At 41.3% G+C, this 25,937-nt stretch overlaps 1 protein-coding gene across 2 annotated transcripts in view; it reads right to left on the bottom strand.

Annotated features, from left to right (window-relative positions):
- The window catches only part of SNTG1 (syntrophin gamma 1), a 473,934-nt gene extending 448,467 nt beyond the window's left edge, over positions 1-25,467 (bottom strand). For both annotated transcript variants that reach the window (XM_004275023.3, XM_049700609.1), the window contains exon 1: positions 25,116-25,467. The gene's annotated coding sequence lies outside the window, so the exon portion shown is untranslated. The remainder of the gene's footprint in view (positions 1-25,115) is intronic.
- Between the last annotated feature and the right edge of the window lie 470 nt (positions 25,468-25,937).

Below are 25,937 nucleotides of genomic sequence, written 5' to 3'. Positions count from 1 at the left end.
GCTCTTATTTACTTTATTTCCTGAGGTCCCACTTTCATGTATGTGTCTGAAGATAAACTTGCATAATGATCTCATCGGAGCCAACCTGTGCTGCCCACTGCCTGGGGTTGTACGTGGACCATCACACTTTGCACCAGCCTTCACACTACATTTGTTTTCATACAGGTTGCTGAGCTATGTTGGGACCCTACTTACAAGGTAGCAAAGCAAAGCGGGACATATAGTTATTTGAAGAGATCAAGTTGGTGAGCTATGCTAGGACCCTATTTACAACGCAACAAAGCCAAGTGGGAGATACACAGTTATTTTGAAAGAGCAGGTGCTGCAATCTAGATGATTCAATCACTGGACACAGTTTGGGTTGTTTGTTTTAGGTTTTGTCTCAATTGCACAAACTGGCCCAGTGGGGTTCTTCCACTCACTAGTTGTACATTGCATGTCATTCAAACTCCAAAGCCATGTTTTTATAACTGTCCACGTAAGAATAAGTAAAATGTCTGCCTGCAAAATAAACCAGATAAGAATCTTAAGTCTCTATGTTCTTTGTGGAATAAATAGCAACGGATCCATGTAACACCGCAGGAGATTTCTTTGATGAGAAAATCTGTCCAGCTGGATAGAAGGAAAATGTGGCACCCAAAAGAGACAGATGTCAATCCAAAGAAAGCAGATGAAAAATGGTACTGAAAGTGGGATGACATATATGGGTCCTGGAAGTATTCTGCCGAGGACTTAGGAATCTGGCCAAGGACTTCTCAGAGCCCTGCTGGCCTTCAAGGAGGCCAGCCTGGGAAAAGCCCGTAAATGGCATTTATCTCCACGGTGAAACCCAGATGCAGGTGTGGGGGCCTACTGAGCGTGTGGGGACCGCCGTGTTCGTGCAAGGCCTCAAGACTTCGTCTCGGTCTTGTATAGCAGAGAGTGGTGCCAGTGGGAGCTAATGACATCTTAGAGCAGAAAATCCACCACGACAGAGGAATACTGAGTACATGGTAAAAGTACATCACGTTAATCCACCTCCCACGAAAGATAAGTCAGTGACGACAGGCGGCCGTGGGTCTCTGCCAGTTATCTGTAACTGTAAACGCTTTTCCTCCTGCCTGGGCACCTGAACGTGCAAAAGTGGCTGAAACAGTCAGGCCCCTGCAGGTGGGAGCCTCCCCTCCCCTCATCAGCTGGGCATTAACCCAGCCAGCCACTGAGCCAGCCGTGGTCCAGCAGAGGGTGAGGGCGCTGCTGAAAGAACTTCACTGCTGAATACACTCTACTGAGGTCATCTTCAGTTAAAAAGTATTTTAACTAGCTAATACGGAAAAGGCAATTTGTCCAATCATTACATACAGCAGATTTACTAGACAACTGAATATACATTGAAATACATGATCTGGAAGGCAGTGACAGAAGGATGCTAAACACTCTGCCTGAAAGTGTTCGCTCATAACATATGTGGATTAAGAACCTTTAAGAAACAAGAATACAAAAGACACCTAATATTAAAATGATGCCAGAAAAATTATTCTTTTGATGTTCATGCAAACACTTAAAATTTTTTCACAATTTTGGAGTCATATGACCTTGCCAATTACAGAGATGCAGCTAATAAACATTTCTGCTTAAAAAAATGGTAGATAAATATTTACAATATATGGGTCTTGAATAACTAAGAATACTGTAGTTTTCTGATTTCTTTGAAGCAATCAGTAACACATATATACTTAACATAATATTGCGTACTAATAAGTCAATAGGCTTTTTGTCTTCTTTTAAGGAAATAGGAAAAACTATTAGTGGAAACATGTTGGTCTTTCTGGGAAATACTCTGAACTTATAATAATAATAAAAATAAGGCTGGCCATTTATTCTCTGGCTCAATATCTCATAAGGGGGAGAGTTACTGATTTAACTAAAGAGTTCTATCCTGTAAAATTTCAAGAAAATTGCAGACCTTATTAGAACCATAAATTAAAGATTAAAAGAAAGGAAAGAGAAAATAAACATTCTAATTATTTCAAGTTTTGCTTCTGGCCCCAAATTTCTCTGTAAAAACTTAACAGAGAATTAAGGAACTAGAAACTGGGTCACCTTTCCTCCCTCTGAACAGCAGCCTTTACAAATTGGGCCTAACTCACCATACTCACTAGACATTGCAGCCTAAAATCACTTTTGCTGAGGAGCGTGTTAGTGATTTTTCTGTTTGATACATAGTTACTAATCAAACGTGTGAACCACGACCTGACATCTCTCTGAATACGCTCTGCTAATTTAATTACTACACTCATTTAACTTGACTTTCTGGCCACTTGGAATTCTCTCTCTGGTTGGGTTTCTTTTAAAATTACCCAGCTATTACCAATTATTAGGGAGATGAGAATCAAATGAAATAGACGCTAAAGTATTACCATCATTTCTACACAAACCATTCTCATAACATTTCTAACCATATCTTCTACCCCTATATTTTGACTGTAACAGAAAACATAACAGATGATTTCAATCCTTAACTTTCTTCACTGAAGAAATGGAGTAAAATACATTCTGATACTTGCATTTCTACCTGTTTATTTTTTAGTCACAGAAAATTTCTATTAGAAATATAATAGAAGTGCCTGAAAAATAAAGGAGGAGGAGAAAAAAGTAACAAGTTGTAGTTACTACTTAAAAAATAATTTCACAATGTTCTTACACAGTGCTGTAATACTCTTTTTGTTCAGGGACCTGACTTTCCAATAAATGAATTGAACCTCCACAAAATCAGATTTGTGTTTCTGACACAAGCTGTGTTTTCCTTTACTCAATGGGACACCTGGCCTCAGCAACAACAATGCTAATCACTACGTAAGCCTTCAAATTTTTCAAGGTGATTTCCAGTGTCTAAAGTAATTTAATTCTCATCATACCCTGGGGAGATAACAACATAGACATCTTCTACATTTCCTTTGCACTTATATATCATTAAAGGTAAGTAAGGAAAGAGCGTGTGAGCTCCGTGAGCTTGATTTAAACCACGCTGCTCTCTGTGCCAGGCAGCTCCTGAGGCTCCTCACCACCCCCTTCCCTCCTCCTTGCGGGGGCACTGACCCTCCAGATCACACCAACAGGCTCTGAACCTCTGGCTGCTGGGTGATTTGTCCAATAGGCAGCATCAAGGAAGACAGGAGGAAGGAGAAGCTTGAGGGCAGGACATTTACCCAGAGGTCCCCGCTCACTGGTCTGCGGTCTCCACTGGTCTGCGGTGGCTCATGGACTGTTAGTCCCTAGAGGGTTTCCCTTGAGAACACCTGTCAGGTTCACGGAGAGAACAGGGCACATGGCCGGGCTGGGCGTCCCAAGCCCAAAGGTGCCAAATCGGGCTGTCAGCTGTGCTCCCCAGCAATTTTGAAGATGTGCAAAGACCTCCATGACTGACTTTAAATGCTACTTTTCACTAAAAATGTGCTCAGTGTTTTAATATAAGCAACGATTGTTTAATGAGTTTCAGTGGGAAAGTCAGAATTAAGGTAAGAAGTGACATCAGACTGTTAAGGTGACACCGGTTACGGGCGGATGACCGTGTAGGAGCTCCCAGGAGGTGGCCGAGCGGTAGGATCACGTGCTCCGTGGGGAGGGGACGTCACTGCAGAAGACAGTCCTGGGACCTGCTGGGTGACATCAAGTCACCTCAAAAGAAAAAGCAGGGAGCCGATATTTCCATGTTTTGGTATCTCTTGGATGAAAGGTGGGTGAAGGTCAAAGGGGAAGTGTCGTGTGAAGCCACCTGAGAGCGAGTTACCTTTCTTTCTGATGGCTGGAATATGGCGGAGGAACACGGGGTGAAGAGTTTGCCTTGAAAAGATGGGTGTCCACTCAGATACACCTGCAAAGGGGCATTTTACTCTGAATTCTGTCTAGTTAATGTTCTAGTCTCTAGACATCCAGAGTGGTCCCAACGGTGCAGTAAATATTGGTCCATCAAAGGTCCCTCGGTTTTACCAATTTAAGTTCATTGTATTTCGAGTATCAGTTCAAAGGTCATTTCCTCAGGATGGTCACTCCGGACACCTGAGATCAGGATGCTCACCGGGTAGCAGCCTGCATCTCTCCCGCATGGTCCTCATGCAGCATGTTTATATGGTAACTTCATTTGCATGATCTTATGTCCAATATTTCTCTCCCCCCCAAGATCATAAGTTCCCTGAGGGCAGGACCCCAACTATTCTGTGTCCTCTGTCACCAGCACAATTACACTGGGCATTTAAAGAGCCTCAATATATATATGTGTATAGTTGTTGCTCTTTTTCTTATAAGAGGCAGAGAGGAGATGCTCTCAGCCTTCCGGATGCCAGACCTTCTCAGTACAGCAGCTGCTGTCTTCTCAAACAAGCCCTGTGTTTAGAATTTCTTCTGAAACCCACTGCTCTTTCAGAGAGTAGGAGAACTGGGGGTGGATGGGACATAGGAAACAGCTAGAGAACAAATTGTCAGTCTGGTTATTTTAAAAGTCTATTGACAGCTTAAAAGAGTCATTTCGTGACTTGTTACCTATAGTTACTGAGCCATCTCAAAAGACACATGGCAGAAATTACATGTACAAAAACTAAAGTGTGGTCCATTGCTTTTTATTAAATGAGAATTTATTGTGTTTCTACTAAGTGGTCAATGGCAAGGCATTTTTAAAACGCTGTGAAAAGACCACGCTATGGTAATTTTCATTCAGATAAACCATTTATTGGCATCTGACTATAAACAGACAGTTTACAGATGGGACCCTAATGGTCGAAAAAGATTGAAGAGATTCTAGAACTTACTAGTAATAATAGAAATACAAACACCAACTTATTAATTTTCACCCAACATAATAGCAAAACTATTTTTAGTAAAAAATAAAAAGCATTTTATTAGTAATAGTATTAGTATTCTAATAATACTCCATTAGAATATTTACTAATGGAGAGTAAATATTCAAACAAAAATAGTCTGACGGTACTTAACGAAATTAAAAATGTGAAAACCTTCTGACCCAGCAAGCCCATGAGTCAACAGGAGACATATGCAAGGGCTTTGTTCCACTACTACCCACGGTATCTGGTCATTGGAAGCAATCTGGGGGCCATCTCGAGGAGGCAGGTGGGTATAATGTGGTAGTTCACTAGTAGGAATACTACGCAGCACTTACTTAGGAGTATCGAACTCTAGGAACATAAGCTAAAGAGCGATATCTTCAAAAACACCGGAGGAAAAAAGTGATACACAGAACAAGGTTATAGCACAATATAATCTGTATAAATGTGAGACACACACAAAATGTCACCTATTTTATAAGGATATTTCCATGAGTACAGCCTCTTTCATCTGCATTCTTCACTCACCTCTGGACACAGGAGACTGACCTGGCAGACTACCTCTTTCTTCCGCTGGCTCCTGCTTGGATCAAGCCTTGGGTGAGAGGCGCCAGCAGGGAACAGGAAGGCTGGGGAAGAGGGCTGCGGTGTTGTTCTCAAGCCCCCTGACTGTCAAGTCCTCTGGGTGGCAAAGCGCCATTTAAGGAGAACAGGTCCTGGCACGCAGCTCTCTGGGGTCAGGTGAGGGCTGCCAGCCGACGTCCTTTGCCCCTTGAGGCTCCTCCAGTAGGATGGTCTGTGCTCCCACATCCTGTTTCCCCATATCCTGCCCACACTTTGTAAATAACCCATTTATTAAGCTCCCTTCTAATTACGTACTGTCAGTGATCAAAGTTTCCTGCTGAGCCACTGACTGATAGTTAGTAGTATAATTAATTAGACTCCTATCCGGAAGTCCAAGAAAATAATGGAAGAAAGGGAGAAAGGTGAGGGTGGGCTGGAGGAGGGAGGGACGAAGCACCCTAGATGTCAGGCCCTGGCAGGGCAGTGCAGGCTTTCATTTGAACCGTGACAATGGAGCCTGTTTCCATCCTGCGTATCCAATCTAATAAACACGCATCCTGTGTCTTCATCTATAAAATGGAGGTGACAACTGTTGTCTACCTTCCAGGATTCCTACACAGATTAATCAGCAGTGGCCTGCAACGTGGTGAGCACACGCTGTGTTGGTCCTGCTGCTCTGGATCATACCCTGGGGAATGAGCACACATGAGATCACAGAGACAGGTGGGCACAGCTTGTGAAAAGGTTTGCAAATTAGGCCGAGGAGTCACCCTGGCAGTTGTGTGCGGCCAGTGAAGTTAGTAGGCAAGGGTGTGGCAAGACGGGGATTTCTGGTTTAGAAAATGAACCTGAGAGTGGTGTGGACTCGGAAGGAGTCACGGGACCAATTAGGAGACTGCTCGTACACCCTCGGAGGGGAGAAGCAGATTCAAAGATAAATACATGCAGAGTCTAAGACTGATTACTGACAGGATGTGAAAAAGGAGGTAGAGCGACAGTCAGACTGTCCCAGAATTCCCAGTGTGTGGATCCAGAAGGAGTAAAAAACGTCTCACAAACTGAGGATCCCAGAAGTTGAGGGGAAGGTCGTACAAGAAGGGGGTAGAGAGAACACAGTGCGGTCAAAGAGCTGAACAACTCTAAAGAGAAACGGGAACTCAACAAAGTCAACCTTGCATCTGGCAGCTATCTTTCATAAACGCTTTTACCTATACTTTTTCTTCTATTTGTTGAAAAAGGGTGGCCCTTTGTCCTACCCTTCCCACCTTGTGGACGTTGCTCCCTGAACCCCAGGGGTGACGTGTAACACATCTCCCATTCCCACGTTTCCTGCAAAACAGAAGGCCTCAACCACTCGCCCACAGGAATGTGACGCGAGCCACGTAGATCATCTTAAACTTTTTAAGAGCCACCTTTCAAAAGTACAAAGAAACAGATAAAATGACGTTTTAACAGCCTTCGTGAGGATGACCGACATAAAACAAGCTGCATATGTTTAATGCACACAGTTTAAAACTATCACCACCATCAACATACTGAAAATTTTACTTAAACCAATTGGCAATTTATATTTAAATTACTAAATGAATGATACTTCTACAATTCTCTATACCTGCAAGTTGCATAATAATTCTTAGAAGAATGTTAAGTTCACGATAAAATCAATTCCATACTAATAAACGGCCAAAGTAGATCTGATACTTCCAGCAACCTGAATTTTTCAAATAATTGGAAAAGCCACATATAAAAATTAAAGAAAATCTTCCTTTTATCTAAATCAATTTTTAAATTTATTTGGTTGACCTAATTTTGGCCAACCCTGCTAATGGCCCTTACCCATTCACGAAGCCTTTAAATTATATCCATTAGTTTGCTATGAGCTCAAGATCCTTGCATTTCAAAAACTCGGTCATTGCCAACTGAGTTCATATGATCCATTCCAATCAGGATTCTATTCAGTGTTCAGAAACTTTTTAAATTTTGACTTTAATTGGTTTTCATTGTGTTCCTTTTCATGTTATCAGTTAGTTCCTTTAAACTGGGAATGCCAAAGTTCATTGCCATCCATATCCACTGAAAAATCAGAGAAACTGTAGCGGGGCATTTAAAAAACGGAAAAGGTGCAACCATATCTCATGGTCCGGTAAGAAAAATGAATGGAGGATTGAGACGAGAACAAAAAAATTTTTTTTTTTTGCGGTACGCGGGCCTCTCACTGTTGTGGCCTCTCCCGTTACGGAGCACAGGCTCCGGACGCGCAGGCTCAGCGTCCATGGCTCACGGACCCAGCCGCTCCGCAGCATGTGGGATCTTCCCGGACCGGGGCACGAACCCATGTCCCCTGCATCGGCAGGCGGACTCTCAACCACTGCGCCACCAGGGAAGCCCTGAGAACAAACACTTTAAAGACCACAAATGAGGGATCTGCCAGGCTCCCTGGTACATTGCAGCATTGGGTTTTGCATCGGCAAAGGTGTGGGAACGCTAGCTCGCATCCACTGGGCCAGAGCTGCAGGTGGGCAACAAGGAACTGTGACAGGTGCGCCTCAGAAAGGCCACAGCTGATGGGCATTCAAGCCCAGGTGCTGCAGCCCTTGGTTCAATGCCCTGGCATCTTTCCCCACTGGACAGGGAAGGCGGGACCAGCACGTGTTTGGACAGAGCCGCCTCTCTGCTGTGACCATCCTTTCTTGTCTGAGCTCTCCCTTCTCACAGGGACCTGCTTCACCTGTGACCCAGCATGCCCACCTGGAAAATCTTCCTAAGCCCCTGCCTGTGCTTTACACCAGAAAATGAATTATGGGTTTGAGGGCCCTTAATAAGGGAAATGATATGGGGGTCCCTGAGGAAATGCTTCTAGTTCCTCATTTCATTAGGATGCTCTGCAGACATTTCATCTCAGAAGATGACATTCGAACACCCGGGAGCTCTGTCACACACATACACACACACACACACACACACATACACGCATACACATACATGTATGTGCACGCACACAGGCACGCGCACACACACACACACTCTTTCATTTCAGAGATGGGATTAGGACTTAGCAAGTCTGGAATAGGGTCTACTGTACTTTCAAAAGCCTGAGAACTGCTTGGGCGGTTTTATTAACCACAAATCTAGACTAATTTTTACTTCCCTCAACCTTCACAGCATTGGATGGACTGGGGCTACATGTGGGTTGGCACTGATTTCTCCTGTTTTCTCACAGAGGTAAATAACAGTAACTTTTACAAACACATTTAAGACTTTCTCCAAAAGTTCAAGGAGAAGCAGTTCCCTCGTTCCTGCACTGCCTGGAGGCTCCCTTCTAACCTATCAGAGGTCCCCTCGGAGCCCACCTGCACAAGCCTGTCTGAATTATGTGGCTGATTCGGGCATCACGCTGAAACCCGTATTTCCCTACAAAATCAGGCTTTAAATCAAATTATTTACCTGTTCAAATAAGATATTTCCCATGCATACGTAAACGTATCGCTCCTATCTTTGTACCATCTTTGGGTGAAATGCCTGTGAACTACAGACATAATCATGGCAACGGTGAGTATTTTTGTGTTTGCACTCATGTCACCAGAACAAACACTATCGTTAGACACATCCCCTTCATGGGTGCGCCTTCCAGTGAGGGGTCCAGTCACCCCTTCCCCTGACATCTCTCCCACCCTCACATTAATATTTATTTTCTTTTCTCAGTCACAGTATTTCCTCCTTGAATTCATCATTTAATATTCAACTGGAATGTGACTCAAACCTTCATGAATTGCCTTATTTGCAAATACCATTCTAACAGGTTTTCCCTCAAAGAAGGTCTACCTGGCAATATGATGAAGAATATATTGTGTATTTTATATATACATGTACATTATATACTTTATGACACCTAGAGAAAGAGAGAGGAAGGGTATATATGACCAGGAAAGGTATTTGTTGCAAGCAAAGGCGTACATAACCAGGGAAGTTATCCAAGTTGAAGTAAGGCATCCATGACAAGAAATGGAGGATAACTAGGTCAGATGTAGGTCAAGGTTATGGGTAGAAGCCTGGGACCACTAACCAGATAAGAGAGCTACCAGCACACACTGGTCCCTTGAAGTGAACCTCTCACTTCTCTGCCTAAACATATTTGATTTCTGTTATGAACTTACTGAATCACAGAAAAATATAAATTATTAAAATAATATAAATTATTATATATTTATTTATTCTTTCATTTTTATGCCGTTTCCCTTTCCCAAGTAAATTCTTAGCTAAGCAGACCCATACAATATGTACTCGTATCCCTTTAAAACTGAGTTTAGGAAGTTACAAATAAATACGCATCACATAAATGAACGGCATCACGCAAGATGTAATAAAGGTGGATGGGGTCCCCTTGCCTGTTTCAAACAGTGCAAGAGCACAGTGATAAGCCTGCGTGGTCCCGGGGTGACAGCAAACATCTAAACCAATGGATAAAACTGAGAGTTAAAAAAAAACAACAAAACCCTTACATCTGTGGCCAGTTGAATCTTGAAATCAAGATTCAATGAAAAAAGTAACAGTCTCTTCAACAGACGGTGCCAGAGAACTAGAAAGCCACGTGAGAAGAAACTGAAGCTGGCCCACAACACAGCACACACAAAGTTTACTCGGAATGGATCGAATGCCCAAATGGAAGAACTGAAACTTTAAAACCCCTGGAAGTAAACAAAGATGGAAATTTTGTTATCTTGAATTAGGCAGAGGGTTATTTCCGGCACCAAAATCACAGGCAAGAAAACAAAACATAAAATAGATAAACTGAACTTCCTTAAAATCTTTTGTGCTTTAAAGGATATTATCAACAAAGTGAAAAAAAAAAAACCTATATAATGGGAGAAGACATTTTCAAATCATATACTATCTGATAAGGTTCCAGTACCCAGAATATATAAAGAAGTTTTATACATCATTAACAAAAAGTAAAGCATCCCAGTGAAAAACGGGCAAAAGATTTGCATAGACATTTCTCCAAAGAAGACACAGAGATAGAAAAAAATCACATGAAGAGATGCTCAACATCACTAAATGAAAATCAAAGTCAGGAGAAGACACTTCACACCCACCAGGGTGGCTATAATCAAAACGACAGGCAGTAACAAATGTTGGTGAGGATGTGAAAAAATTGAAACCTGCATTGCTGGTGGGAACATAAAACGGTGCAGCTGCTTTGGAAAACAGTTTTTCAATTTCTCAAAGTGTTAATCATAATGTTAACCCATATGACCCAGGCATTCTACCCCTGGCATATTCCCAAGAAAACGGAAAATATGTGTTCACATAAAAACTTGTACATGACTGTTAATATGAATGGCTATTCATAATAGTCAGAAAAACAGAAACACCAAAACGTCCATCATGCTACAATAATGCCTAAACTCTGACAACATTATGCTAAATAAAAGAGGCCAGTCACAAAACACCACATATTTTATGGTTCCATTTATATGAAATGTCCAGAATAGGGAAACCTATAGAGACAGAAAGTAGAGTAGAGTTTGCCCAGGGCCCAGAGGCAAGAAGAATAGATAATAACTGCTAATGGATAAAGAGTTTCTTTTTGGTGATGAAAATATTCTGATATCAGAGAGTGGTGATGGTTGCAGGACCTTGTGAATATGCTGAAAACAACTAAAGTATATACTTTATAAAGGTAAATCTTACATTATGGGAATTATTTTTCAAGTTATTTTTTAAAAAGCAATAGTGAGCAAAGAAATTGTCAGTAAATCTAAAGGAGTGCTGACCACTTAAAAAAACAGCAATAATGACTAGTCTGAGATAGATTAAAAACAATATGTAACTTAATACAACACTGAACATAAACAATGAAAGTGATATTAATAAACAGTAAGTAGGTGAAGGGTCTATAGGTTTTATTGTATTATTCAATAAATATTAGTCTTTAAACAGTAAGTAGGTGAAGCGTCTATAGGTTTTATTGTATTATTCAATAAATATTAGTCTTTCAACCTTTTTGTAAGATTAAACTTTTCAAAATAAAAGGTTAGAAAAAAAGTGAATGGAATTGTATTGAAATTAAACAGCAGAGCAAAAATTATATGTAATAATAATCTTCCTTAAAAAGGTAGATATTCTACTCGCTCAACACATATTTTTGAGCACTTACTATGTTGTAGACAAAGTACTAGAAACTCAGAGAAACCACGTGTTTTCATAAGTTGACAGCTCATTTCTTTTTAGTGCTGAATAATATTCCATTGTCTGTACGTACCAAGGCTTATTCATCCATTCACCTGCTGAAAGACAGCATGGTAGCTTTCATGTTTTGGCAATTATGAATAAGGCTACTGCAAACATCTGTGTACGTGTTTTTTGTAGACATACAATTTCAATTCCTTTGGATAATACTAAGGAGAACAGTTGTTGGATCTTGTGATAAAGAGTATATCTAGATTTGAAAGAAACTACAGAGCTGTATCCCAAAGTGGCTGCACCATTGTGCATCCCCACCAGCCACTGTGGCTGTGGGTGTGCAGTGGTATCTCACTGCTGTTTTGATTTGCAGTTCCCTAATTACATGTGACGTTGAACATCTGTTCATATGCCTATTTGCCATCTGTATATCTTCTCTGGTGAGGTGTCTGTTTAGACCTTTGGCCCATTTTTCAATTGGGTTGTTCATTTTGTTAATTGTTGAGTTTTAAGAGTTCCTCACGTATTTTGGATAACAGTCCTCTAACAAATATGTATTTTGCAAATATTTTCTCCCAATCTGTGTCTTGTCTTCACATTCTCTTGACATTGTCTTTCACAGAGGAGAGGTCTTTAGTTTCAGTGAAGTCCAACGTATCAATTATTTCTCTATTGGATCGTGCCTTTGGTGTTGTACCTAGAAAGTCATCACCATACCTAAGATCATCTAGATTTTCTCCTATGTTGTCTTGTAGGAGTTTTATAGCTTTGTGTTTTACAGTTAGGTCTACAATCCACTTTGCATTAATTCTTAAAAAGGGAGTAAGATATATGTCTAGATTCATTTTTTTTTTTGCATGTGGATGTCCAGTTGTTCCAGCACCATTTGGTGAAAAGACTCTAGTTATTTTTTATTAATTTTTTTAATTAAAGGTATTGGCCGAAGACCATGCTCTTAGAATTTGAAACGTTTGAAATTTGGCAAGGTTTCCTTTGTGGCACAATATACGGTCAAGTTTTTGTAAACGTGTTTGTGAAATTCTAAACAATATAACTTGTCAGTACAGTTAACCTTTCAGTAGCACGGGGGTTAGAAGCACCGTCCCCCACCTCCCACTGCTGAAAATCCACCTACTGCTATCCCTGCCTCAAAAACGAAGGAATTAATAAACAACTCACCCAAGGGCAGGAGGCCGAAACAGTTTGGACAGAATCAGGAATCAAACCCTAGTTCTTTTGATTCCATGCATTGTGATTTCTAATCGAACACAAACTTTTCCCCACGCTTAGCTAATTTAAAGATCTGTAGCAAAGGAAAATACAGTACTATATTTATTGAAAAAGATCTGGGTATAACTGGACCCACGGCGTTCAAACCAGTGTTGTTCAAGGGTCAACTGTATTCTATATCTGTACATATTCTATACAGACTTTTTAAAGTTTGCATACCTGTATCCTTATTTTTTGTTATGGAGTGTGTGGGGTGCTTATAAAACCAAGTAAATATGACATTAAGGAGAATCTCTTCTTAGAAAATCAATAATTAGGTGGGACCATTAATGAATGGCTTAAACTTTCATTAAGTCTTAGAAAACATATTGTTTTACACCTATTACATATCAGAAACCAGCGCTCACAAAGCAAAAGTAACTGGTATAAAACCATCATCATTCATCAGTGGAAAGCCAGAGTTTAAACAGTATTACTTGTTCAAAATCCTTTACTTTCTCCAGTCTACTGCCTGCCTTCTCAATATCATTAATGTATCCTGTTAAGCATTCCAGTGAACTTACACAGAGATATTCCAGTTATATAGTCCTGCATCATAAACTACTCCCATGCGAATGTTCGTTCATAACACCGTTATTCATAGTAACCCCAACTTGGAAACAACCCAAATATCCTTCACATAGCACATGGGCCGGAAAGCTGGTGCATCCGTACCATGAACTACTACTCAGCAATAAAAGGGATAAACTTCCGACACATGCAGCTACTGGCGTGGATCTCAAAGGCATTATGCTGAGTGGAAAAACAAAAGTCAGTCTCAAATGATCACATACTATACGACCCCATTTATATAACATTCTCAAAAGGACAGAATTCTAGAGCTGGAGCATGGAGAGGGGTCTCCAGGGGGATGGGGAGTGGGTCCCATTATTAAGGGTTAGAATGAGGAACTTCTATTTCAGTCACATTCTATGTGACAATGGTTATGCAAATCAGCACATGGGGTACATGAGGTATAGGACATAGAACCACACAGACACACAGACGCAAATGAGTTCAGATAAAAACTGATGAACTGTAAGTAAGATTCATAGCCTATTTGATGGTATTGTGCCAGTGTCAATTTCTGGTTTTGGTACTGCACTTTAATTATCTGAGATGCTACCACTGGGGGAAGCCGGGGGAAGTCTCCACCACAAACCATCTCCGCCACTTCCTGTGAGTCTATAATTATTTAAAAATAAGTTAAAAGTTGATTATCCAAATATAGCATTGCTATCCCTAGCAGCATCTCCGATGGACATTCAATCTCACTTGCCTGAGACTTTGGAAGACTTACAACTTGTATCTTTTCTAGCTTCTCGCGTCCCAGGTTGCTCATTTACTCTGAACTATGAGTTCGTAAGGAACCATAAACAGTATTCAATTTTCCTTTACCATCCCTGGAGCATCATCGTTGATTAAACCATAATTTATGGTTCTATTTCACTAAGCCACGAACTAAATTTGAACCTTTCCCCAAAGTTCAGAAACGTTCTGAGGGTCAGCTTCCTAACCCGATCATCTGTGAGCACATTTCCGGCTCTACCTTGCAATGACTTCACGACTCTAGGTATCCTTGCTTTGCCTCATTAGACTCTGGCCTTCTTATGGCCAGAGACCAAGCCTCGCCCTTAAAAGGAATCTATACTGTATCATCCTGCATGCTGAGGTGGCCCGAAAATACTTGGACAAACAGAAACTGCTAAGTTATGAGCTGTATGTGCATCTACTCATGCATATTCTGACCACTTGACACTGAAATTTAGATTTTGGCGATGCCAGCGAAGCAAGAATTGAGCACCGATTATTTCTAACAAAGTATTTTTTTCTACAAAATCCATTCAACTTTCTTTATGAAAGACTCAAAAGTTTTAAATCATTGAAATACTGTATCTTTAACATGAATAGTTTTCTGTAATTCCACATATTGTAGAACCTTAAGAAGCTTTCAGATTCTTCACTTTATCAGTTATATAACTAAAATGTTTACTAGTTTAGCAGAGCTAGTTGATATACTCATCCCATTCATTAAAATTCAACCCACCTTGAACTTTCCTTCAAAATATCCTAGAACATGACAAAACCACTGGTATTACATAAACACATATATTGCTTTAACAATCCAATATACAGATCTAATGATGTTCTATAATGTCCTGATTCAGTATCATCTGCTAAACATTTATTGCTAATTCGCTTTATAACATTCTTTATTAAAAGTCTTTAAAACCTGCAGCTGCATCCGTCATTATTTCCTCAATATAAAGACTACTTTTATAAATGATCTCCTTGTTCGAAATACTGCCATACAGCTCACAAACTCTTTGTTAGAAGCCAGAGAGCTTTCATCCTTTAGGAAGAGAGATGCTAAGTAATTCACCAGATGCCAAACCCGTTTTTGGCCACATTTCGGCTTTAATCCAAGTGGTCAACTTCTTTGTTCATTAATAATACTTATGACATAGTCTCAGATGGATGGCCAGGGCTTTCATCCATTGGAGGACCGTCCTGCTCCTAGGATTCAATCTCTTAATGTGCATCCTCGATAAACCTGAAAACGCTCAGTGATTTGGCAAAGCCAAGCGCGCTGACGAGCAGCTCGCATGCAAATATCCTGGAGACACACGTGGAAGGAAGAGACGGCATCTCATCTGGAGTCTTGTTCATTCTGCTCAGGAGAAAAGAGCCTACTGGGGGATTTGTATGCTTGTAAAAATGATGTCAATGATTTCAGCCTCCATTTAACTGATTATTCTATGATTATACTGCTTTTACACAAACCCTCCCCCCCCGAAAAAGAGAAAACTTCAGAGAAATAAAGTTCCAATACGATTTAAAGAAATTTCGTTTTTGTTGAAAAAAGCCCATTGAATTCTGTGTAATAGAGTTGCTTATTTCTCAAAACAATTTCATCTATTCATAAGCATGACTGAGAAATCAATATTGGTGACAGTATCCCTAAACAATGCAGGATACCTGCGAGTTAGTGGGTAGGAGAGTATGCAATTTGTATGCATATACTGCCTGGAATATGACCATTTTTCAGAAACTGTTCTCTCCAAGATAGCCAATGATCTACATTTGGACAAAGCCAAATGCACTTGAATCTTTATTCCTTTTCGCTCCCTGCAGTGCCAACACTATTAACAATCTACTTTTTTTCTTGAAACTCTGTTTTCCCTTACACTTTTCTAAGTGCACTCACATAACCTTCTCTCTCATTATTTCTCCTTCCCCAAATGTTCGTAAACTATTGATTTTTCCCTTCATTCTCTCAAACACTTCATGCATTCTCACAGCTTCAGCAACGATCTCCATTTTGACAGCTCTGAGCTGCATATGTCAGGGTGTACCTCTTTCTGAAACCAATGGTTCCTTCCCCTGCTATTTGGTCCTTACACCCTTCCACCACTGGACATGTCCCAAGTCAGGTGTGACACCTTTCCTTCCAAAGAAGCTCATTTTACGTCTACATGCATTTGTGTTTACCAAGCACCTGGCAGGTATCAAGCACATGATCTCACCTTGATCCTTCCCTTGTCTTTTAGTCCATCACCCATCACCTTACCATCCAGTCTCAACTGACTCATTGCTAACCTTTGCCCCATCAGGTCATGTTCTCATCACCTGAAACCTGAATCACTGCAGTAGAATCAACCCTGGTCCTTCCTGAAGGACAATTCCTCTAAAAGATGACATTCAACACGTGATTGTCCAAAAACCTCCCTATTTGTATAAGATTATGGTTAAGATAATACGCAAGCCCTTCCCAATCCGTGAGAATCTAAACCTCTCCAGTTCCTTAGCCAGTAAAAGTAAAAGTTAGTAAAATATAATTGCTTACTTTGTTTTTATCATAATTTGAAGCAAGTGAAGCATGTAATTAGTGGGACAAAAGGTATTTCTTCTTCCCAAACCACCTATAAAGTATGGAAAATATGAAATATTGACACAAATCTTAATTTTGACTCAATGTATGGAGAATCATTTAACTTTCCCGGACTTCAACTGTCTCATTTGCAACACAGGAATGATAATGTTTGCCTCTCCTCTCAGTCCTGCTGTGAGAATCACATGTGAGATGCCCAAGAGAGAGAGAGAGAGAGAGAGAGAGAGAGAGAGAGAGAGGAACTTTCACAAAACTGCTAATGCCACACAAAGTGGGGGGATCTTACTGAGAAGGGGAACTAGAGAAGGCTGGGTCCCCTGGAACATACTTATATGGCCCAGGAAGACTTCATGCAACAATGAAATACTCTAACTTCAGGAGTTTCCAGAAACTTACTGCCATGGAAAGAAAACACAAAATGAAAAATAAAAATGCACTGATGATGGATAACTGGCAAATTTTATTTTTCGTTGATCACTTAAAAGGTTTTATAAGTAGAGAAAAACAATGGGCTTGGAGAGAGAAATGAACAGCCTATTTCTTTATGAATGTAATGAATTAGATGAACACCCTAATCTTACTTCCCTTAGCTCTAAATGTACGCTACCATATCACTGCTTGGTCATATGACCTGCAATCAGTGGTGAAGTATCCAGACAATTGGATTAATCTGCTCTTAGGAGTTTTACTTCTTCACGGTTAAAACCAGACCAGAGAAACAAAAGATAAATAGTCCAGCTAAACTGGTGCAGGCTTACCACGCGATACGTGAGGAAACACCATAGAAAACTGCTGAAAATACAAACAAACACAGAAATAACGCTATCCAGTCAGAAGTACTAGTATCCACGTTGGTCTATGACTCTTTGTGCCCTTTGGATATTACTCATTTCTGAGTAATAAAGTGAAAGGACACCCACAAAGCTGGGGTGCATTCATTACATTGAAGGTCACATTATGAACATTTCATCTTAAAACGTTCTTTAAAAACAAGCTTTTAGGGCTTCCCTGGTGGCGCAGTGGTTGAGGGTCCGCCTGCCGATGCAGGGGACACGGGTTCGTGCCCCGGTCCGGGAGGATCCCACATGTCGCGGAGCAGCTGGGCCCGTGAGCCATGGCCGCTGAGCCTGCGCGTCCGGAGCCTGTGCTCCGCAAGGGGAGAGGCCACAACAGTGACAGGTCCGCGTACCGCAAAAAAAATAAATAAAAACAAACTTTTAGAGAGACAATAGCCCATAAGCCCACCTTTGCTGAGTATTCCATCCATAGCAGATACAGAAAATGACCTAGAAATAGCTGGTAGCTTCTTCAGTGCCATTGTAGCAGACAGCTGCTCTTCTTTCTACCGTATAATATAACCCCCCTTTTTCTGAAAACTGCACCAAAATTTGTATTGGAGGGAGGGGGCTTTGCATTTAACCGACCAGAGTCAACAGCTGATTATCTATTTCTCTCTTGGTCTTACAGTTTGTCAAGGTTTCCGTCTGAGTTACAGTCGCTGTTGAAGGTATCAGACGACAGAGAGTTGGGGAAGAGGTGGTGGAATAAACACATCATGGAATATGGTTGATACGGCTTCATTCCTACTTGTTCTATGGACTCTTTTCTCCCACAATATTTTTGACCAGTCAAAGAAACAGAGTAGTTATTTCTTCTCAGCCACTCCTCATTTTTTGAGATTTATTTTCTTGTAAACTTCGAAAAGATACTAAGATGAAGTTTTTTTCTAAGTCATTATTCATTCTCCCTTTTTTTTTTTTTTTTTTTGCGGTACGCGGGCCTCTCTCTGTTGTGGCCTCTCCCGTTGCGGAGCACAGGCTCCGGACGCGCAGGCTCAGTAGTTGTGGCTCACGGGCCCAGCCGCTCCGCGGCATGTGGGATCTTCCTGGACCGGGTCACGAACCCGGGTCCCCTGCATCGGCAGGCGGACTCCTAACCACTGCGCCACCAGGGAAGCCCTCATTCTCCCATTTTTAGAAAGAAACAGAGAGGCCTGGAGAAAAGCTGGTGAAATATGTCAGTTTTGGTTTTTAACAAATGCCACTGAAATTAGAGAAGTCATGGGTCTACAGGCTCCAGGACCCGGAAAGCATTCTGTGCCGAGTCCAGCTTGTAGTCCGTTTTGTTCCAATTAAATTAGGTGAAAACGAGGAGGTTTCACATAAAATCTGGGCTGTATCTCCCAGGTTTCGCTCTAACTGAGGAGAGCCAGAGTCAGGAGCTTTCTGCTGGGCTTGCCCTCCGAGGTCCCACTGAACGGCCAACCTGCCAGAACCCGGCAGACACTGAACTTACAACCCATGCGAAGAGATGCAGGAATGGATACACAAACAGAAAAGGAAACACTCTAGGGCAAAGCATGAAGAACTGGGTAGCGGTGAGCATAGTGTGTTTTGGACAACGTACAACACAAGGGATTCATCTGAAGAAATAATAGAACAATTGTGGGTTAGCTGATCAATATGCAGACTGGCCCAACCAGGCCCCTGGGTATCAGAGGGGGATTGGTTCCAGGACACGCCACGGACACTGAAATCCACGGCTGCTTAGGTCCCTTGTGTGAAATGGCGTAGTGTTTGCATATAACCTACACACACCCTGCTGTATACTTTAAATCATCTCTAGATTACTCACAATACCTCATACATTGTAAATGTTAGGTAAATAGTTGCTAGTGTGCAGGAAATTCAAGTTTTGTTTGGGGGAACTTTCCAGAATTTTTTTTCCCCGAATATTTCTGATCTGTGGTTGGTTGAATCCAAGGATGCAGAACCTGCAGATATGCGGGTGGGCTATACTAATGAACACCACCTTGAGTGAGCTCCTGCTGTGTACGGACAGCGGCCCAGACGCGCCTATGCCTTGTTACACTAACTGTTCCCAACGGCATATTGAGGTGAAACTGTCTTTTGTTTCACATATGGAAATAAAGAGACTCAGAGTTTACATGCTTTGCCCAACTTTGTATAGTTACTGAGTCTCTATACCAGGATTCAAATTCATATCTATCTGATCATCAGTCGCATGTACTTTTCACCGTAAGAGTATAGGGTCCTAGTCAAGAGAAACAGTCTGCAGGAAGCAGAAGGAAAGTTTCTGAGCTCAACTAAATCTGTAGGTTTTTGTTTCTTTTCTAATGGACGTGATAATGATTTCCCAAAAGAATCAAGAAAAGAGATGCGCTATTAAGGTAAAGTGACTTACCCAAGGTCACATAATCTGTTGAGAAAACCCTGTTAGACTTTAGACTTCTTATGTACTCGATGCATTTTTAATCATGCAATACTACCTTCTCACTGACTTTCTTAAATTTCTTCATCTCAGATACTTACCTATGTCTTACCATGAAGCCCCTTGGGCAGATTCAGAAGGTGCATTATTCTTTTAAATAGTTTTGTATGAGTAACGTATTACTGTTAAAATTCTGGTACCATTTCTAAAAGACTCATGTTTTATGTTAATTTACTTTGTGAATTTATCAGGTATCTTTTATAAAATTAAATCTGCAGCTCTTTGACATTTTGAGTGAATGGCAATATATTTGCTAAATATAAATATAGTTATAACTACTTCACAAATTTAAATTTTAAAAATGTACCTGACATTAAAATTTAAAATTTAAATTTTAAAAATGTACGTGAGTACGTACATTAAAGGTGATAAAGAATTAGCCACTTTTCTAATGTACTGATTTAACGATTGTTTTATTTAAAAAAAAAAACTTATTTCAGCTTCACTGATAATTTGAAGACCAAATTCATGAAAATCTAAAACAATCTTCTGACGCTTCATGTGTAGAATGTGCTGAACTAGCTTCACAATAATGATTGAAAGATAAAGTTCTTGGTCACATGACATTATTTTAATGACCTTTCACTGTCTGCTTTTTTCCCATTCTTCTTTCTCTGTTGTTTCTTTACTTTTTCTTTTTTGATAAGTGATAACAAATCAAACCCAAAAAAAATCATAATTGTATCACAAACAAGGCATCGTTTGTGATTATAAAATTTTCCATTTCTGGTTCAGTCAAATAGTTTAACCACAAAACTATATGGAGACTGACTATAACACCAAATAATAATTTAGATTTCTCAAACTTACTATTGGTATATTTTCAGTGATAATCTAGAAATCTATACAGATGAAAATGTTTAAAGGTTACATTTAAAAAACCATAGCTACTTTTAAAACTCCAACTGATGAAAGAAAATAAGCCATGAGATATTGCTTAACTGGAGATTTCTTGACGACACCTATGAACAGAATCTCAGCTCTGGACTAAATCAAGACCACATCCTTACAAAATGTCCAGGGTACCTACACAGACCAGCCCCACGCTGTCCACACTTCCCTCCATCTTCACTAGCCACTGAAGCAAATCAAAAGGCTTTCTGGATGTATTTTCAGACGTTGAGTTTTTAAAGTCCACTTAATCCTTTGAGTATCCTTATTGGTATAACTAATGATAAATATTAGTTCTCCTTTACATACCCGAAAATTATGACAAAAATGCAGTGACTGATTCATTTAAAGTCAAAATGAAAGTACAGTTGACCCTTGAACAACATAGGTCTGAATTAAACGGGTACACTTATACCCAGATTTTTTCAATAAATATATTGGAAAATTTTTTGGAGATATATGACAATTTAAAAAAACGAACAGTGGAAATGCACAGCCTAGAAATATCGAAAAAAATTAAGAAAAATGTAGGTATGTCATGAATGCATAAAATAGACATACATATAACATACAAAACATGTTGATGGATTGCTTATGTTATTAGTAAGGATTCTGGTCAAGAATCGGCTATTAGCAGTTCAGGGCTGTCAAATGTTATATGTGGATTTTCACCTGCACGGGGTGTTGGTGCCCCCGAACCTCAGCATTGCTCAAGGGTCAGCTGTAATTAAAATGAGCTTGGGTCATGCTGATCTAGGCTCCACCGTTTGGTATAAAACATGGTATCAATTTTGAATAATAGATGTTTTAAAATCAGGTCCTCCCTGCATTAAAATATTTTTCCATTGAAAATTTCCAAGAAAATTGATGCTGAATTAATGAGAAAATATTATATTCCCTACATTGAAGCTCTTAAATGTAAGAGGCATGTCGCCATACAGTAATCAGAAGGGACTCTTTTGATAAAGGAAGGAATGATTGCTACTGGAGACTATTTATAGTAATTCGAAGATACTGCATCTGAGTTTCCAAAACACTCTTGAAAGCATAGTATCGAGACTTTCCAATATTCCACGGAGTACGCATCTATTCAGTTATGCACAAATACTTAGCTGTCAACCACATACAGAGGATTGCGGCTTAACCGGTAAGTAAGTATCCCCGTAAGTAGTGGGTTGGGTGACTTGTCCAAGCTCTTACGACCAGCATTTCAAGAATCCCCATCTTCTGACTGTCAAACAGTTCTGCTACGTCACAATGCATAACATATTTTATACTGCAGGATGCTGTCTCTTACCATGCATGCCATGTACAACTCATTCTGCTAAGCTAAACGGGACAAAAATACGAAATAAGAGATCTCTCTCCACTTGAGTGCTAGTCTATGACTCACCGGATGGGTTTCAGGGGCAGTTAGACAACTGTAGAAATAACTTCTGACTTAAGATACACTTTTCTTCGCTGGTGGCTTTTGCCTTCCTGATAGAATTGGGTGAATAAGCAGGTTCCTTGCCTGGAATTTATATCTTTTAATTGGTATGAAAATAACAGTCAATTCTTGAAGGCCTTCTTAAATTCCATAATAATCACCTCACACTTTTACATTTTTTGTAACTATGTACATAACTTGGTTCAAACCCATGCAAGCAATTCCAAAGGCAAACTGGACGTTCAAATCCACTAGGATCTGATGGTCAATAGATACATTAGACTATCCAATTCATATTTAGATGGTCTAGACAAAATTGACTGACTTTTTATAATATTTTTATAATTTAAAGGTTCAAGCCAGAATTCTCTGTCCCACTCTCATACATACCATTTCTTGTTAAAAGAAGAAAAAGAATTGAACAGACTCCAGGGCTCATTTCTAATTATCCTCTGGTCCTATACGGTATGCACTTTACATTTTCCTGGTTGTGCGATCCTATTTCACTTTTCTCTTTTCTCTTTTGAGTCTCAAATATAAGCAACACAACAACACTGATCCCTCCCAACAAAACTCCTTCCTCTGGGAAGGGGTGTTGAATATTGTGTCTGGTACTCCCCGAACCTCATGCATCCTAACAGACCAAAAAAACATCAGGAAAAAGAGCTGTTTTTAGTGGGATATGGATGTCCTAGAATTAAGTATTGATCTCTCTTTAAAGACAGGTGATTCTGTGCAAAAAGAAGGTTTGGTTGCATTAGCCCACCCACTCCTTTTTTGGGGCGGCATGGGCAGTTAGAGATTAGAATTTCCACAGGCATTAAGTTGGTTTACAAAGCTCTGTCTCAATGTAACGACATTTCCCCAGAGATAAGGATTGACGAAAGCTTCCAGGCAGCTTGCCTGAGCTTGGAACGGTGAATGAGTTATTTATTTCTGTAACCAAATCTCCAAAGGAATTAGGCCAGGAGAACTCTTACTTTGTGCTGTTTGAGCCACATTTGGAGAAAGCCTGCCCCCTCTGCCACAGAGAAGGTAACTGCGGCCACGTACCCACAGGCCTGCTTCCTGGAACACGTTCTCCGCTTCCATCTTCTGCTCTGCCCACCAGGGGAGTCTGTCTGGGCTATTAACTGACAACCAAACTAAGAGTCTAACAGTAGGTTTTAACTCTCTTAAAACATGATTGATCAGTCCACGTGGTAATTTCACGTGCACATATCTCAGATCAGGAAAACAAGCAAACAAACAAAGGCCAGCTGTGCCAGGGACACACTGTAGGTCCCCAGGACACACTGTAGGTCCCCCGGCGAGGAACCCAAGTCAGCAGTGCATTTCTCCTCCTGAGATTATCATTTCCGACCTATACAGGGCAACGGAGCCCCCAGGGAGCTCGGTGACACGGATGCCTCTGCTCTCTTTCTGCTAAGCAAGCAGGTTCATGGTAAATGGCAGGTGACAGTTGAGAACGATGTTTCCTCAGAGTGCAACTGCTGCCCTCAGCCAGCGCAACACGGGGGCGCCCATTTTAACTGCCTCAGAGGATGCTAGCGATGAAATTGAGAAGAGAGTAGGTATGGAAATGTATTTTAGTATCAGTTATGGGTGACCTAAGAAATTAAAAAGAAAACCCGAAGAACTGTGCTTTCTCAAAGGGCCCAACTCTCTCCACAGGGTTGGCTACAGCGTCTCGTGTGTTTAAAGGATTGTCAAAGTCTGCCCTGCCAAGGCAAGCCCTCCACTCACTGAATGTGCCCATCGGAACCCATCGAGCTCTTAGTGAAATGTCAGGCATGGGCTGTAAATCTGTGCAACTGCCTTTACCCAGTGAACCCTTTTTATTAGAGCAGAATGTTTATCAAGATCACTGTGAAAGACCGTAGTTTTAAAGCCCCAGGCGAAGACTCCAGAAGTAAGAATTAACAGAAAATAGATTTAATTAAGACTTTAAATCTTATGGTTCATCAAGAATCTCTTGGCCCCCTCATCACTTTTGGGATTTCAGCGACAAATGCATTTTGTAGCACTAAGAAGTCAGAATGCTATGGAAACCCTCTCTCCTGAAAAGGCACGCTAAAGGTTCTCCTTCTCGGCCCCTGGCAGATCTGGTTTGAGCAAGTAGTCTTAAGCTTTGAAAGGCTGGAAAGACGACACTGCATGAAAACGTGTGTTTTTCTTTAGGTAAGATCCACAGGTGCAGGTACACTCGGGGTTGGTGCAGAGAGAGGGATCAGGTGTGTGTACGCATGTGTCTGTTCTTGTGCACAGCCTGGCACATTATAATCACATGAAATATATTAGATGGTTAAACCATCACTACTAGTAACTTTTTGAGGCTTGCATACTATGTAACACAGGATCAGCTTAAACTACAAGCATAATGCCAAGAACAAAAAAATAACAGAACTCTTACAAAATGACAGATTGTATTATTTGGGGGGAAAACACGACACACATTCAGAAAGATATTAGCTCATCAATAAAAATACCCAACTAAGATTTTACTATACTGATAGAAGCTTATACATATATATATATATACAATTTTGAATATTCTCATCACACAACGGACTTCAGAGAAGTAAAATATCCAACTGCTTTACTAGGCAAGATTTTCCCAAAGATCATTATCCAGGAACAACCATGTAAACATCAAATTCTTTCTCGTCTAATCCACAAGGCAAAAATAATACTGTTCTAATCTTTCTGTTAAAATCTTGGTGGTGGGGGGGAACCGTTTGAGTTATCAACAAGCAGAAATAATAGTATTATCACTTACCGGCCAAGCAAAGGAACTGGAACTCTTCCAGCTTCTCTAACGTCAGGTTGTGAGTAGGTCTGCAACCTCGTCTCACAAAGCTATTTCCCGAACAGGTGCAGCTCTCTCACGAGCATCCTGTTTATCTGGAGAAGCGTGAGCCTTGGAGCACTCGGACCCCGCCTGCAGAGCCCATGGTTTCTCAGCGGCTCCGAGAACTTCGGCCTCACTCTTCGGCCCCTATCCCTCGGGCCCCCGGAGGAAATTATTCTGGAAGTTGCTGCGGAGAGCTTGATCCGTGGAACAGGAGTGCTCCTCGGAGCCCTGCTCGGGGGTCGCAGCAGGGAAAAGAAGGCTCCTTTCCGTCGGTCACGGACGGGGAGGGGGGCGCGGGGGCACCGGGAGACGCAGCCTCTTAGCTGCGAGGCGCGGGGAGCCGGGCTGCCCTTGGCGAGGCCCGCGGCGGCGCAGTCCGGTCGCGGCGGCGGCAGCCGAGTCCGGAGACGCTGTCCATCCCCTCCGGTGCTGAAGTCAGGGGCCCGAACCCCGGGCCGGGCCCCGCGCCGCACTTTTCCTCGCCAGCCAACGCGAACGGCTGCTCGCCTTCCAGGCTCGCCTTTCTCTGGCGCTTCCTCTCTGGGTAGCGGCGCGCTGGCTCTCCAGGATCACAGTCCCATGGTTATTCGGTGGCACCGTTTCCGGACAGTATCTGACGGTGGAGGTAGGAATCCGTGGAAAATCAGATCTCAGCCGCTCCTGACTTTTCAGTGGCCGCGAACGAGTTTCCTAATGCTAGAAACGAAAGGAAACGCACGCACACGCGCGCGCACACACGCGCACGGG

This window comes from Orcinus orca, chromosome 17, assembly GCF_937001465.1.
Source record: "Orcinus orca chromosome 17, mOrcOrc1.1, whole genome shotgun sequence".
Lineage (NCBI taxonomy): Eukaryota > Metazoa > Chordata > Mammalia > Artiodactyla > Delphinidae > Orcinus > Orcinus orca.
This window is presented reverse-complemented; position numbering and strand designations above follow the sequence as displayed.